Source organism: Zeus faber, assembly GCF_960531495.2.
Source record: "Zeus faber genome assembly, chromosome: 21".
Taxonomy (NCBI): Eukaryota; Metazoa; Chordata; class Actinopteri; order Zeiformes; family Zeidae; genus Zeus; species Zeus faber.
This window is the reverse complement of record NC_137208.1, coordinates 10,210,295-10,221,568: the sequence shown is the minus strand read 5'-3', so window position 1 is coordinate 10,221,568 and position 11,274 is coordinate 10,210,295.

The window sequence follows — 11,274 nt, the reverse complement described above, 5'->3', positions numbered from 1 at the left end:
ATGACGGATGTGAGCCACACCGAATGCGCTGATTTATCCGCAATAAAATAATTTCAACTAAATTATTTTGTATCTGTAATGATATTTAACAATTTCTACAATTAACAACCTGGAGCTGCAACTATCACAGACTAATCATGCCGCGAGATCACCACGTCCAAATCCTCCATCTGCTTCCTCCATGTAATTAATAAACAATTAATAAACCAAAGAAAAAAAAATCTTTTATATAAATTCACATTTTTTGTTAAAGCCATTTAAGCGCGATGTTTGAGAGAAAACAAAGAACGTGATTCAGAATCACCTTCGCAGCGAGCGAATCCCAAAATTCCTTTTCACCCAAAAGATTCAAATCGTTTTTGAAATAAAATGTTTAAAATAAAATGTTTTTTTTCTATTTATTAATTGCAAGGAGGAAGCAGATGGAGGATTATTACAGACATTTAGATCATTTAGTTTAATATATTTTATTGCAGATAAATCAGTGCATCCGGTGTAGCTCACTTCTGTAATTGTGTGGCTCGCTTATGTAATGTGGTCTTGCAGTTGTGTTTTCTGTTAATGCGGTTGTGTGTTTCGTAATTTTCTTGTGTTTTGTCTATTTGCATGTGGTTTCTTAAGTTGCAGTGCCTTGAGCTCTCAGGGCCACCGTACATTGCACTGTGCCATCAACAGTAACAGCAAAAAAAAATATCATCTATTGCCACTTTAATTGATTATTTTAAAGATTTCTTTGTATGAATGAAAAAACAAATACTTACATAACTTAACAATTATAATTGACATGCAGTTCTTAGATAAACATGGTAAAATATAAAAGTAATCAAACTATGTGTATATAGGCTAAATATGTAACACATTAATATATATACTAAATACTGTATTATGTGGTACATTTTCCATGCATGCCATGCATTGTGAGTTAATCTAATGTGAGAAGTTATATTTAACCACTGTGGCATTATAATAAACAATGGCTGAATTACACACACCTGACCCTGTTCTCCTTGAGCACCAAAACAGGAAATATCCATCTGAGCAATTAGTTGCTTATGAGTCTACCTATAACTGGGAGAATCATTTATCTTCATGAATTTGCACGCTGCGTTCTTTCCAGTACGTCTTGACCTAACTACGTTAACCTTGTTCAGTCCGCTCACAGCAAATTACCAATCTGACGTAAATTTTTCTTCATAATGACTTTAGAAATGCAAACCGAGGCACCTGGCATATAGCAGCCTAACCGAGCACCAACTCAAATGTCTACCATGGAGTTCTATTTTAGCATCCGACTCTAGAACCCACTCCAAACACTATTCCCACGAGTGTTTTACTACCAACAGATGGCGAAAGGGAAAAACAGTCTGTGGTTGAGTGTGTGTGTGTGCGTGCGTGCGTGCGTGCGTGCGTGCGTGATGGCGGTGGGGGTGGGGTCTCCATATGTGTGTGTGTGTGTGAGCGTTAATATGTGGGGAGCATGTGAGATTTCCCATGTGTGCACACAACTTTCATATCGGGGGTTTGAGTTTATATGCATGTGAGTCTCTACCGTAGATGTGGTGGTGCCCAAAGGGTAAAAAAAATAAATAAATAAATAAAAATGTTGCTAATATTTTCCTGATTTTCCCCCTCCAGATACAATAAAACGGGGCCGTAGTTTGAAAATAAACATTTTCCAAACTGTGATGAGTTTAGATAGTTGAGGGGAAAAAAAACAGGTGTTGGTTGATGATTTGAGATTTGGATCATAAAACGAAAACAGGCCTCCGTTGTTGAATGCTTTTACATGCCATTCCACACGCTTTGGAGGATGAAAATACGGATGGAAAACATGGAAATTTTGAAATATACTTTGCAAAAATACGTGGGTGTAATGCTTGGATGAGAACCGAGAAATAACAGTCAATATAAGCCAAACACAAATAAAACCTTTCCAAATTTACTTTAGAATACTAGAGATAAACCAAAAATGCTATACGATTTCACCAGGGATCGGATAAACTCTCTATATATAATAAATAAATAAATACTGCAAAGTTCGCCTTTCCACAACAACCCATGGCCATGTCCCCCACATTAACATTTTTCACTTACTTAGCATAATTCGATGCCCTTCTTGCTCCGAGCCAACACCGGCCATTAAAAATGCATCCGTCTCAATTAAGGAGATAAGGCATTAACTCTTTCCCTCTCCACTCTCTTTCATTATTTTGTGCGTGCTCATACTTGATCACCACACAAATACTTGATGCGAGGTGTTCACTGTGTGTGTGCGCGTGTGTGTGTGTGTGTGTGTGCTGTCGTGTTGTGTGGTGTGGAGTGGTGTGTTGCAGCCGGAGGTCACCGAATTAACCCGCAACCTCGACAGATTTGGATATTCTGCTCACTTCAGGAGAGCGAGGATGCTCGGCCCCAAAGTATAAACTGCCTCGGTTTCTGAAGGGACGACATTAGCGGTTGCCGCACGCTGCAATACCGCAGCCAACCTGGCGGGGGGCGACATAGGGAAACACACACAAAAAAAGGGAAAAAAAAAACACAAAATACACTTTCACACAGAATTTTTAATTTTTCTTTTTTTGCTATGGTTGTGGGGAAGCTCAGCTCAATTAAAAAATATTATTTTCCGATTTTTCGTATTTGAAGTTGGAGTGATCGTGGAATATAAGTCTATTCCCCGTGATTTCCAAGCTAGGGTGCTGGACCCCCAAATGAGGTCGCAAGAGATGGCAGTGGTGGTTACGAGGCCCCGGACGATTTGAGGCATCTGTGTCTGAATTGATGCCAGATATTGTTTGAAATTCGTAAGTGAGTGTTCAAATATGCATGGAACAAAATCCATGAACATATTGTATATGTATATACAGTATGTATTGTGCAATATATATATTGCATGTATATGCAATACATGCATATGCCTGATGTATTGCATGCCCTAAAAACTTTTCCCTCTCTACTATGAAAATAGAATCAATTCAGACAAAAACATCCACAAACTGCTCATTATTACATAGGAAATAAAAACATATTGCATCGTTTGAACAGGGGGGTCTCAGACAGAATCAGGTTAGATTTCTGGGGAACCCTGCTCTATTCCGTGCCGTAGACGCATTAATAATTACATTCATTCTGTTTAAGACATAATACAATTACGATATTCAATTCTCAAGAAAAAGGCAAAAAAAAAACCGGCTTAATAGAATTATCTCTGAACGCGGCACTTAATTCAAGCTTAAGTGGACAGTTTTGCGCGGCGTTCAGGGCGGACAGACGACAGGGCGAACCTGTTGCCGTATTCAGTGACGCCGCCTTACTAATCACCGCGCGCTTTACCGTCCCAGGCGCTTCCCGCCCCGAGGCCGAAACCCGATCCGGGCGGGGTCGGCGCCACCCGACGCGGCGTGGTGCGGCCGACACCGGCTGGGGAGTTTGTGGGAGTCGGCGAGCCGCAAGGTTTTTTGTCCAGCGACACAAAGGCTTTTCCAATAAAGAAGTGAGAGACAAAGCAGAGACAAGAAAACAAATGAAAACGCACGCACACACACAAACACACACACACACACACACCCACACACACACACACACACACACACACACACACACAAGCTGATGAAGGGAATATTCTTCCGATAGAGAGACATTCCTTTGGACATTTTATCTTGCCCTTTGTCGGTTCCCGATCTCAGTCCTTTTCTACCCCGAGCTCGCCTCCGAAGTTGTCACTTCACCGTCTGAAAAGTCGTTATTCCCCGCGTGCGGAGGATATCGATTACACGTCCTCGCTCGAGGAAGAGGGGAGATAAGGAAAACCGCCGCTTCCCGGTCGGCAAGTGTTCTGTTTGCTTCCGACGTTTCCCTTTATTTTTTTTCCCGCTTCCTCCATCCGAAGCATCTCACCCCCCTCCACCCTCCACCCTCCACCTCTCGACATGTCATTTTTTTTTATCCTCCCCCTGCTTTTTCTCTCCTGTATGGCATCCCTCTTTCATCACTCTGACATCCATCCTTCACCGCATGGCATCCTATGTGTGACAGGTGACAGCATGATGGCAGAGGCCATTCCCTTCACTTTGCATCAGGCGTGCTCAACACGGCGGCCCCGGGGCCGAGCGTGGCCGCCGTGGGACCTCAGAGTGGCCCTTTGAATACATTTGAAGGTGAGCGATGAACTGTAGTTACGTTGATTTCAGGAAAACGCCGTCGATCACTTGAGTATGCAGAAGCAGTGCTCGCTAAAGAAGATTTATGGCTTTTCATTTTAAGGTTTTTTTTGCAAATTGAAAAAGATCATTTAAAGAAAATGAAGGGGGTTTTGCATTTTCTTTTTCTTTGTTTTACAAGTGTAGCTACGCGGCCGACCACGAAAATTGCTTGTCGGATTAGTCAGGGCCTGGTAACTCGGAAAAAGGTTGAAAATCTGGCCCCCAACAGAAGCCTGCTTAAATGAACAGCCACAACATTAAAACCACCACTAATAACCACTAATATGGTGTAGCTCCCCCTTGTGCTACCAAAACAGCTGTGAGCCATGGAGGCATGGACTCCACGAGACCTCTGAAGGTGTCCTGTGGTATCTGGCACCAAGACGTTAGCAGCAGATCCTTTAAGTCCTGGAAGTTGTGAGGTGGGGCCCCCATGGATCGGGCTTGTTGTTCCAGCACATCCCACAGATGCTCCATCGGATCGGACCCTAACGCTGCCCATCCACCTGAAAACATGATTCATCAGACCAGGCCACCTTCTTCCATGGCTCCATGGTCCAGTTCTGATGCTCACGTGTCCATTGTAGGTGCTTTCAGTGGTGGACAGGGCTCAGCATGGACACTCTGACCGGTCTGCAGCTACACAGTCCCACACACATCAAGCTGTGATGCACTGGGTGTTCTGACACCTTTCTATCATAGCAGCATTAACATTTTCACCAGTTTGTGCTACAGTAGCTCTTCTGTGGGATCGAACCAGACGGACTAGACTTCACTCCCCATGCTCATCAATGAGCCCATGGGCGCCCATGACCCTGTCGCTGGTTCACCGGTTGTCCTTCCTTGGACCACTCTTGGTAGGTAGTAACCACTGCATACCAGGAACACCCCACAAGACCTGTGGTTTTGGAGATGCTCTGACCCAGTCGTCGAGCATCACAATTTGGTCCTCGTCAAAGTGGCTCAGATCCTTAAGCATGCCCATTTTTCCTGCTTCCAACACATCAACTTCAAGAACAGACTGTCAGTGGTTGTAATGTTGTGGCTGATGGCTGTATACACACTATACTAGAATGTAGCTTACCAAATCAACTTTAACATGCATATAATGAGAAGTATATGAATGTATATGCATAACATATGTATATGTTAATCAGCCATATCCCTGTACCTTTACCTGTACTTTAAGAAGTGAAAGCTGCCTCGCACACTTCTAAGGTGTGTAATAAATAGCCAGCAGGAGTGCTCCACTGACCGGATAATTCCATCCGCTCTGCTACTTCACTTCTACGGTACTGCCGCAACTCCACACTCGTCGATCATCAAGGACAGATTAAATTAGATAGCGGGGTTGCCTGGTGCGCCACACTGTCGAGCTGTCACAGTAGAACAGATTACTGTTAATAAGACGCTATGCGAAAATATCCCGGCTTCTGCGGCAGGAGTTACAGATAACCGCTGTTATGAGGATGGAAGCGGTTCTAAACCTTGAAATATTCAGGTTCGGATGTACGACTTTTTTTTTTTTTGTTGGTGTTGTTGTTGTAGGTGTAAGGCGAAATCGGTGAAAATGAGACAGGTGGGATTGGGTGGCATGTTGGAATGGCTCTAATGCATAATCTGAGACGCATTTCCACCTCGGGGACCTCGGAGACCATATATTAACTTGGTGGTAAAAAGGCGCATAATAGACTGTCTTGAGGATTAGCGCTTCAAAATAGTATCGAATGCTGCGCTCCAGAAACGTCATTTAAGTTTGATCCACAATATTCAATGACAGTGTTTGAGAAGGAGCACGATGGAATACGTATAACCAAATATATTGCATGTCTGCTGTTGTGTCTTTCTTGCTTGGCGAGGCCTTTTCGAGGACCGTTTTCTGCGTTTTGGCATCTGCTCTAGCTCGAGAGTGAGGGTCTGCCAGTGCAAGATTTATTGTGTGTGAGAGAGAGAGAGAGAGAGAGAGAGAGAGAGAGCGAGAGCGCGAGAGAGATTTTGCTTGATTGCCAAGTCAGTCTGGGGGGGTCTCCATGCAGCGTGTGCAGAAATCTGGCAGGAGCTTGATGATCTACAACAAAGACTTATATTAGAAGTGCCCCCCAAAAAATAAATACACTAATACACATCCATCTCTGCACTGTCTTCATTTGAACAAATAGTCAATATAACACAACTGGTACCAGTCACATTTTGTCATGGGAATACGTTGGAAATAATATGTTTCCTCCGTTATGAGCACACCTGAGTCAGTGAAACAGGGAATATCTTTATTTTTCTACATTAAGATCAATTTCTCCTGAAGGGTGTATATCGTACAACTAAAACAGCCTCCCTCTGCCTCTGGGTACACATTTCTCTGTGGTTCCAGCACCCACGCTCAACACTCCAACAAAGTACTACGGGGCCGATCCGCGCCGGGAGAGGGGACATCTTAAGGGTCCATTCTTCACGGCCATCACAGGGCAATAAACCATCTACACGAGAGGCAATTACTTCCTTAACTGACACCGCAACCCGCCTCGACCAATCACGCAGCGGGCGCGGCCTGCTCCGGCTACCTTATTAGCTGGAACTGGCTCCGCCGCATCAGAACGGCCTGGGAGATTTAGTGCCGCTCATTCCAAACCCCAGGAGCCATCTGATGTACTGTAGCTGGCTAGCCTGTGATGCTCTTTGGGTAACAGGAGGCGACTGTGCGCTAAGCAAGCCGGCTTGCAAGCCAGGGTGCCCTGCCAAGCCCGTGTGATTTATGGGCCAATGTGGAGGCCAATGTATGCTGCTTTGCATATGTCCTGCTTTGGCTGTTTGTGGCCCGCCTTGACTTCGCGGTTTCGTCCCCCACACCTTTGATGCCAAGGGGGCCTATATTATTCATAACGTGAATTCATGGCATCCGTTTTATTTTTTTGTTGTTTTGTTTTTTTCCCTGCGCCCTAACGCCACCGCTAAATTATGGAAAATGTGTTCTTTATTCAAATGCGTGGCAAGATTTTGTGCATAAACACAAACATGTCACCATGTCATACAGATGGGGTTAATGGGGAGAATAGAAACGGGCTTAAAAAAGGGTCGGCGATGTTTGATTAAAAAAAAAACAAAAAAACAAGATGAATGCATTTCCCGAGTAAGAAATCCCAAATATTGTGGCTGTTTGGAACTGCAGCTGCATAATTAAATGCATGCGCGCTCTGTGGCGGGGCACAGGGCGAACCTGACGGCATGAGAGCCGCTCGTGATCTCATGTAACCTGGCAAAGGGAATATCTAATGCCTAAAGACTGGCATTCAATTGATCTATGGGAGTCTATATGACAGGTGTGCCTATAGCTGGTATACACCTGAGCTCTGGAATCGGGCCTGGTAAAACGAATATACAAGGATTTGGCCTTGGCGTTAACCTGGAGATGTGCTGCACACTGCAATAATGTTTAAGTGGGTTGCATTGCAGGACATGATGACCTTGCCTCGAACATAAAGGAGCATACAAACGGTTATAGAACATGCATGTCGCTCCAAAACTCCCTCATTCTAAATTAATTCATTTATCATTCATGCATGCGGGCGATCGGCTTCTAAAATGAAGAAAGAATACCTTCTCAAAACCCGCCGTTGAGTAGGCCTACTCAACCGACGGAGGATACCACATTGTCTTATTTACATAGAAGGTTCTCCCTCGACAGATGCTGAATTAGTATAGATTGATTGATTCGTCCATTTGTTCGTTCAGTCCCTCCTCCCGGCTATCTTTACGATCGGTTTTCATTGGAAGGACAGTGCTGTAATCACAGTGGACCATCCAGCCCCCGGATACCCGCTGATAAAATAGAAAACAGCATCCATGGGCGCATTGGGAGCTCCAGATTCCCTCTCCTGAGGACACACCGACGCGACAGCTGCCATCGCACCCCTACGCGCGTGCTGAAAGTGTACGATTTTGTTTTGCTAACAGGCAAGGGAGATTGTTTCATCTACATGAAGAAACAATTTAAAAAAAAAAAACAACAAAAAAAAAAAAAACAGACCGATCACAAACAGATAGTCCTGCAAACACACAGCCCACTCCACTGCAGCTGTATATATACACACAAAAGAGGGCTTTGGTGACCTGCTCAAAGGCCTGTTACTGAACAAATGTACATCTCTGTGATTTACCGCCTGTATCCTAAATGCAGGGTACAGGCTCGCAGTTTCGGAACGTCCGCCAATTTCCGGAAACGTACTGAACTAGCAATGAACCGGAATTATCTGGAGCCAATGTTTGACTGATTAGCTGTGACCTACTAGCCCCGAAATCCACTTGTTTACAAACACGCAGACGACCCGGACAGACAGTCCTCAATGCACTATGATCGTCCGGGAAAGAAACCAGGATGACCATGTAAATACAGGCAGTGGAAATCTTGTCATTGTATGGCAACAATGGGCCGCGATGGGAGTCAGCATTGGCGGGGAGAATGGCCGCTCGGGGCCCCGGGGCGATACACCTTTGTCCACCCGCTGTGATTGTTTGCACAAAATGGCATCATCGATTTCAGCCTCACTTGAGGGTTTCTGTGCTGGAGTCATTTGTTTGAAGGCGGGAAGGTAAATTGGGTGAAATGTCTGTAATGGGCATAAATACGGTGAGAGGGGGAAAACATGGCCAGCCGCGGTGATTTGGACACAAGCGCGCGCACGCACACACACACACACACACGCGCACTCTGCACTGATATTGTACATAGTGAGCCCAAAAACAACCAGCACATGCGCATGCACATGCACTCACTTTTATTCTCTATGTATTTCTCTTTTTTCCTCAATCCCCAGGTATCAGAAGTCATTATTCCCGCAGAGAGTGTTTGTCTTGTTATAGCCGTTCTTTTGTTTCATAATAATTAAATATGAAGTTATTCATTGATGATAAGAAAGCAACACGAAGAGTTTGTTTCCCTATCTCCCCGGCGTCCGAAGACAGGGGGAAGACTCACTGTGTGGGGTCCAAAGGGCAAAGGGGTCCTAAAGGGGTCCTGGATAAGAGAACAACGAGCTCGGGACACTCCCTTCAAATTCCTGGTGCCTCCGGCTTAGCCTCCGCACAAGCAGGGCCGGCCGCTGGCATAAACACTCCGTGCGTTTGTTTAGGGCCACGACCGCAAGGGAGGGGGCACGCAATCAGTGTAGGGGCCACATGATGAGCGTGACTCGTCGTGTTGGTCGGTCCTCTCCGCCTCCGCCATGTTAATGAAATGGCGTCGTGGGTAACATAACGCTGTGTGTATTTATTTTAGATGCATTTCGTAGTGGGTAACGTTGGTTTAAAATAGTGCGTTTGTATTTTAGACGTATTTTTATCTTCCTCCCCTTTGAACGAAACAAAAAAAAAACAAAAAAAAAACGTGCGTTGTGTGCCGCGTCCTAATCCCCAACTTTCTGCCGCTCAGGGCCACATAAAAGCAAGGGCCAGCCCTGCCCAATGTTATAGAATAAAACATTTTTCTGTATGAAAGTGTTGTTTCATTTTCACTTTTTGTTTGCATCAGGTTCCAAGTGGTACTGCAGTGTTATTTCACAGCGCTTATTTCAATATTAATATCCATAGTCATCAATATCATTTTAGGCTTTAAGAGGCTTTTTAAAGTTGTTTGTACCGTAGAGCTGTCAAACTAACTTTGTATTGTTCTGAGCAACTAAAATAAATATAACAAACATAATCCTATATTTTATGTGCTTGTGTTAAATAGCTTCAACAGCAGCACTTTCAATATCAAAAACAAGACATAAACACTCCACTGGCCGCGTAACTCCATTGAATTCATCCAAACTATGCACAATGGCTACAGTGCCACCTATTGATATAAACCTTAGAGTACAACCTCTGATTTCAACATCCACAGCAGAAAATGCAGCCATGGCTGTGGAGAGGGTTTAAAAAAAAAAAAAAGTCTTCATTTGCATAATTCCTGAATTACTGCTTAAAGATTTTGAGAGTATTTTAAGTTTCAGCCAGGAGCTGAACACCCTCGTCTTGAGGCGACGCCCAGGCGGTCTTTCCATAAAGGCATAGTTAAGCGATTGCCTGGAGCCTCAGACACCAGGCGGCCTCTTGAATTTTTGTGGATTTTTTGTGGATGAATTACATTATTCATCATTTAATATGGGGGATATTAGGAAATATCCTAATTGGTATTGAATAAAATGACCCATCATTTCTGTGATAAAATCTATCCTTCTTTATCTAGTCCGAAAACAGACATATCGAACATACAGTAATACCCCAAAACAGATTCAAATGCTGCTTTTTGAATGATTGGAGGAGACGATCAAGCTTTGTGGGACCAAGTGGCTGGAAGAGAGGAGTCATTGGCTGAGCGCTTCAGCGTCGGAGGCCTCAAGGGTTTCGACGCCGGTGGAGATTTTTCGAAAGCCGACAACACAACAAGCGCAACGTTTTTAAAAGAGGCCGGGGCCCCCGGGGCCCCCGGGGCCCCCGGGGCCGAGTGCGCAGGCGGCCGTGGTGGCGTCGCCGTACACCCGGAGCACGCCGGCAGATGTCGGGCAGGCGGCCGGCCCTGCCCTCCCTCCTCACCTGGCATCGAACCCCGAAGCCCTCCAGCCGCTCATCTCTCCGACCGAGTGAGCCGGAGCGTCTTTGATTCAAGGAGCAGGACTTGGATGGGGGGGGAAATCTGGACTTGAACTGAAGTTCTGAATTGTTCTCAGTCAACGAAAAAATAGGATAAATTAGTAATTAATATTTTCCTAATACTTCTTTCTTGTCCCGTCATCTGAGTGAAGAGCGTTTGAATGGTTCGGTTCAGAATTCTCATCCAGCGTTTCTCACTGAAAAGAGCTCCCTCCAAATAGTTGAATATCAAAAATTGTTTTTGTATACAGTGCTAGCCATGCTTGCATTGAGCTGGAGAACTAAACCAGGAGAGCAGAATGGAAACCCAACCGACAACGTGATCGCAACTCTAAAAGCCTGGTTTTCTTTACTTAAAATCGACCTAAGCGACCCTCTGGAAACCAAAACATGCTGCGCCACAACAACAAAAACAAACCACTTAGTCTAAAATTAAAAAAAAAAATAG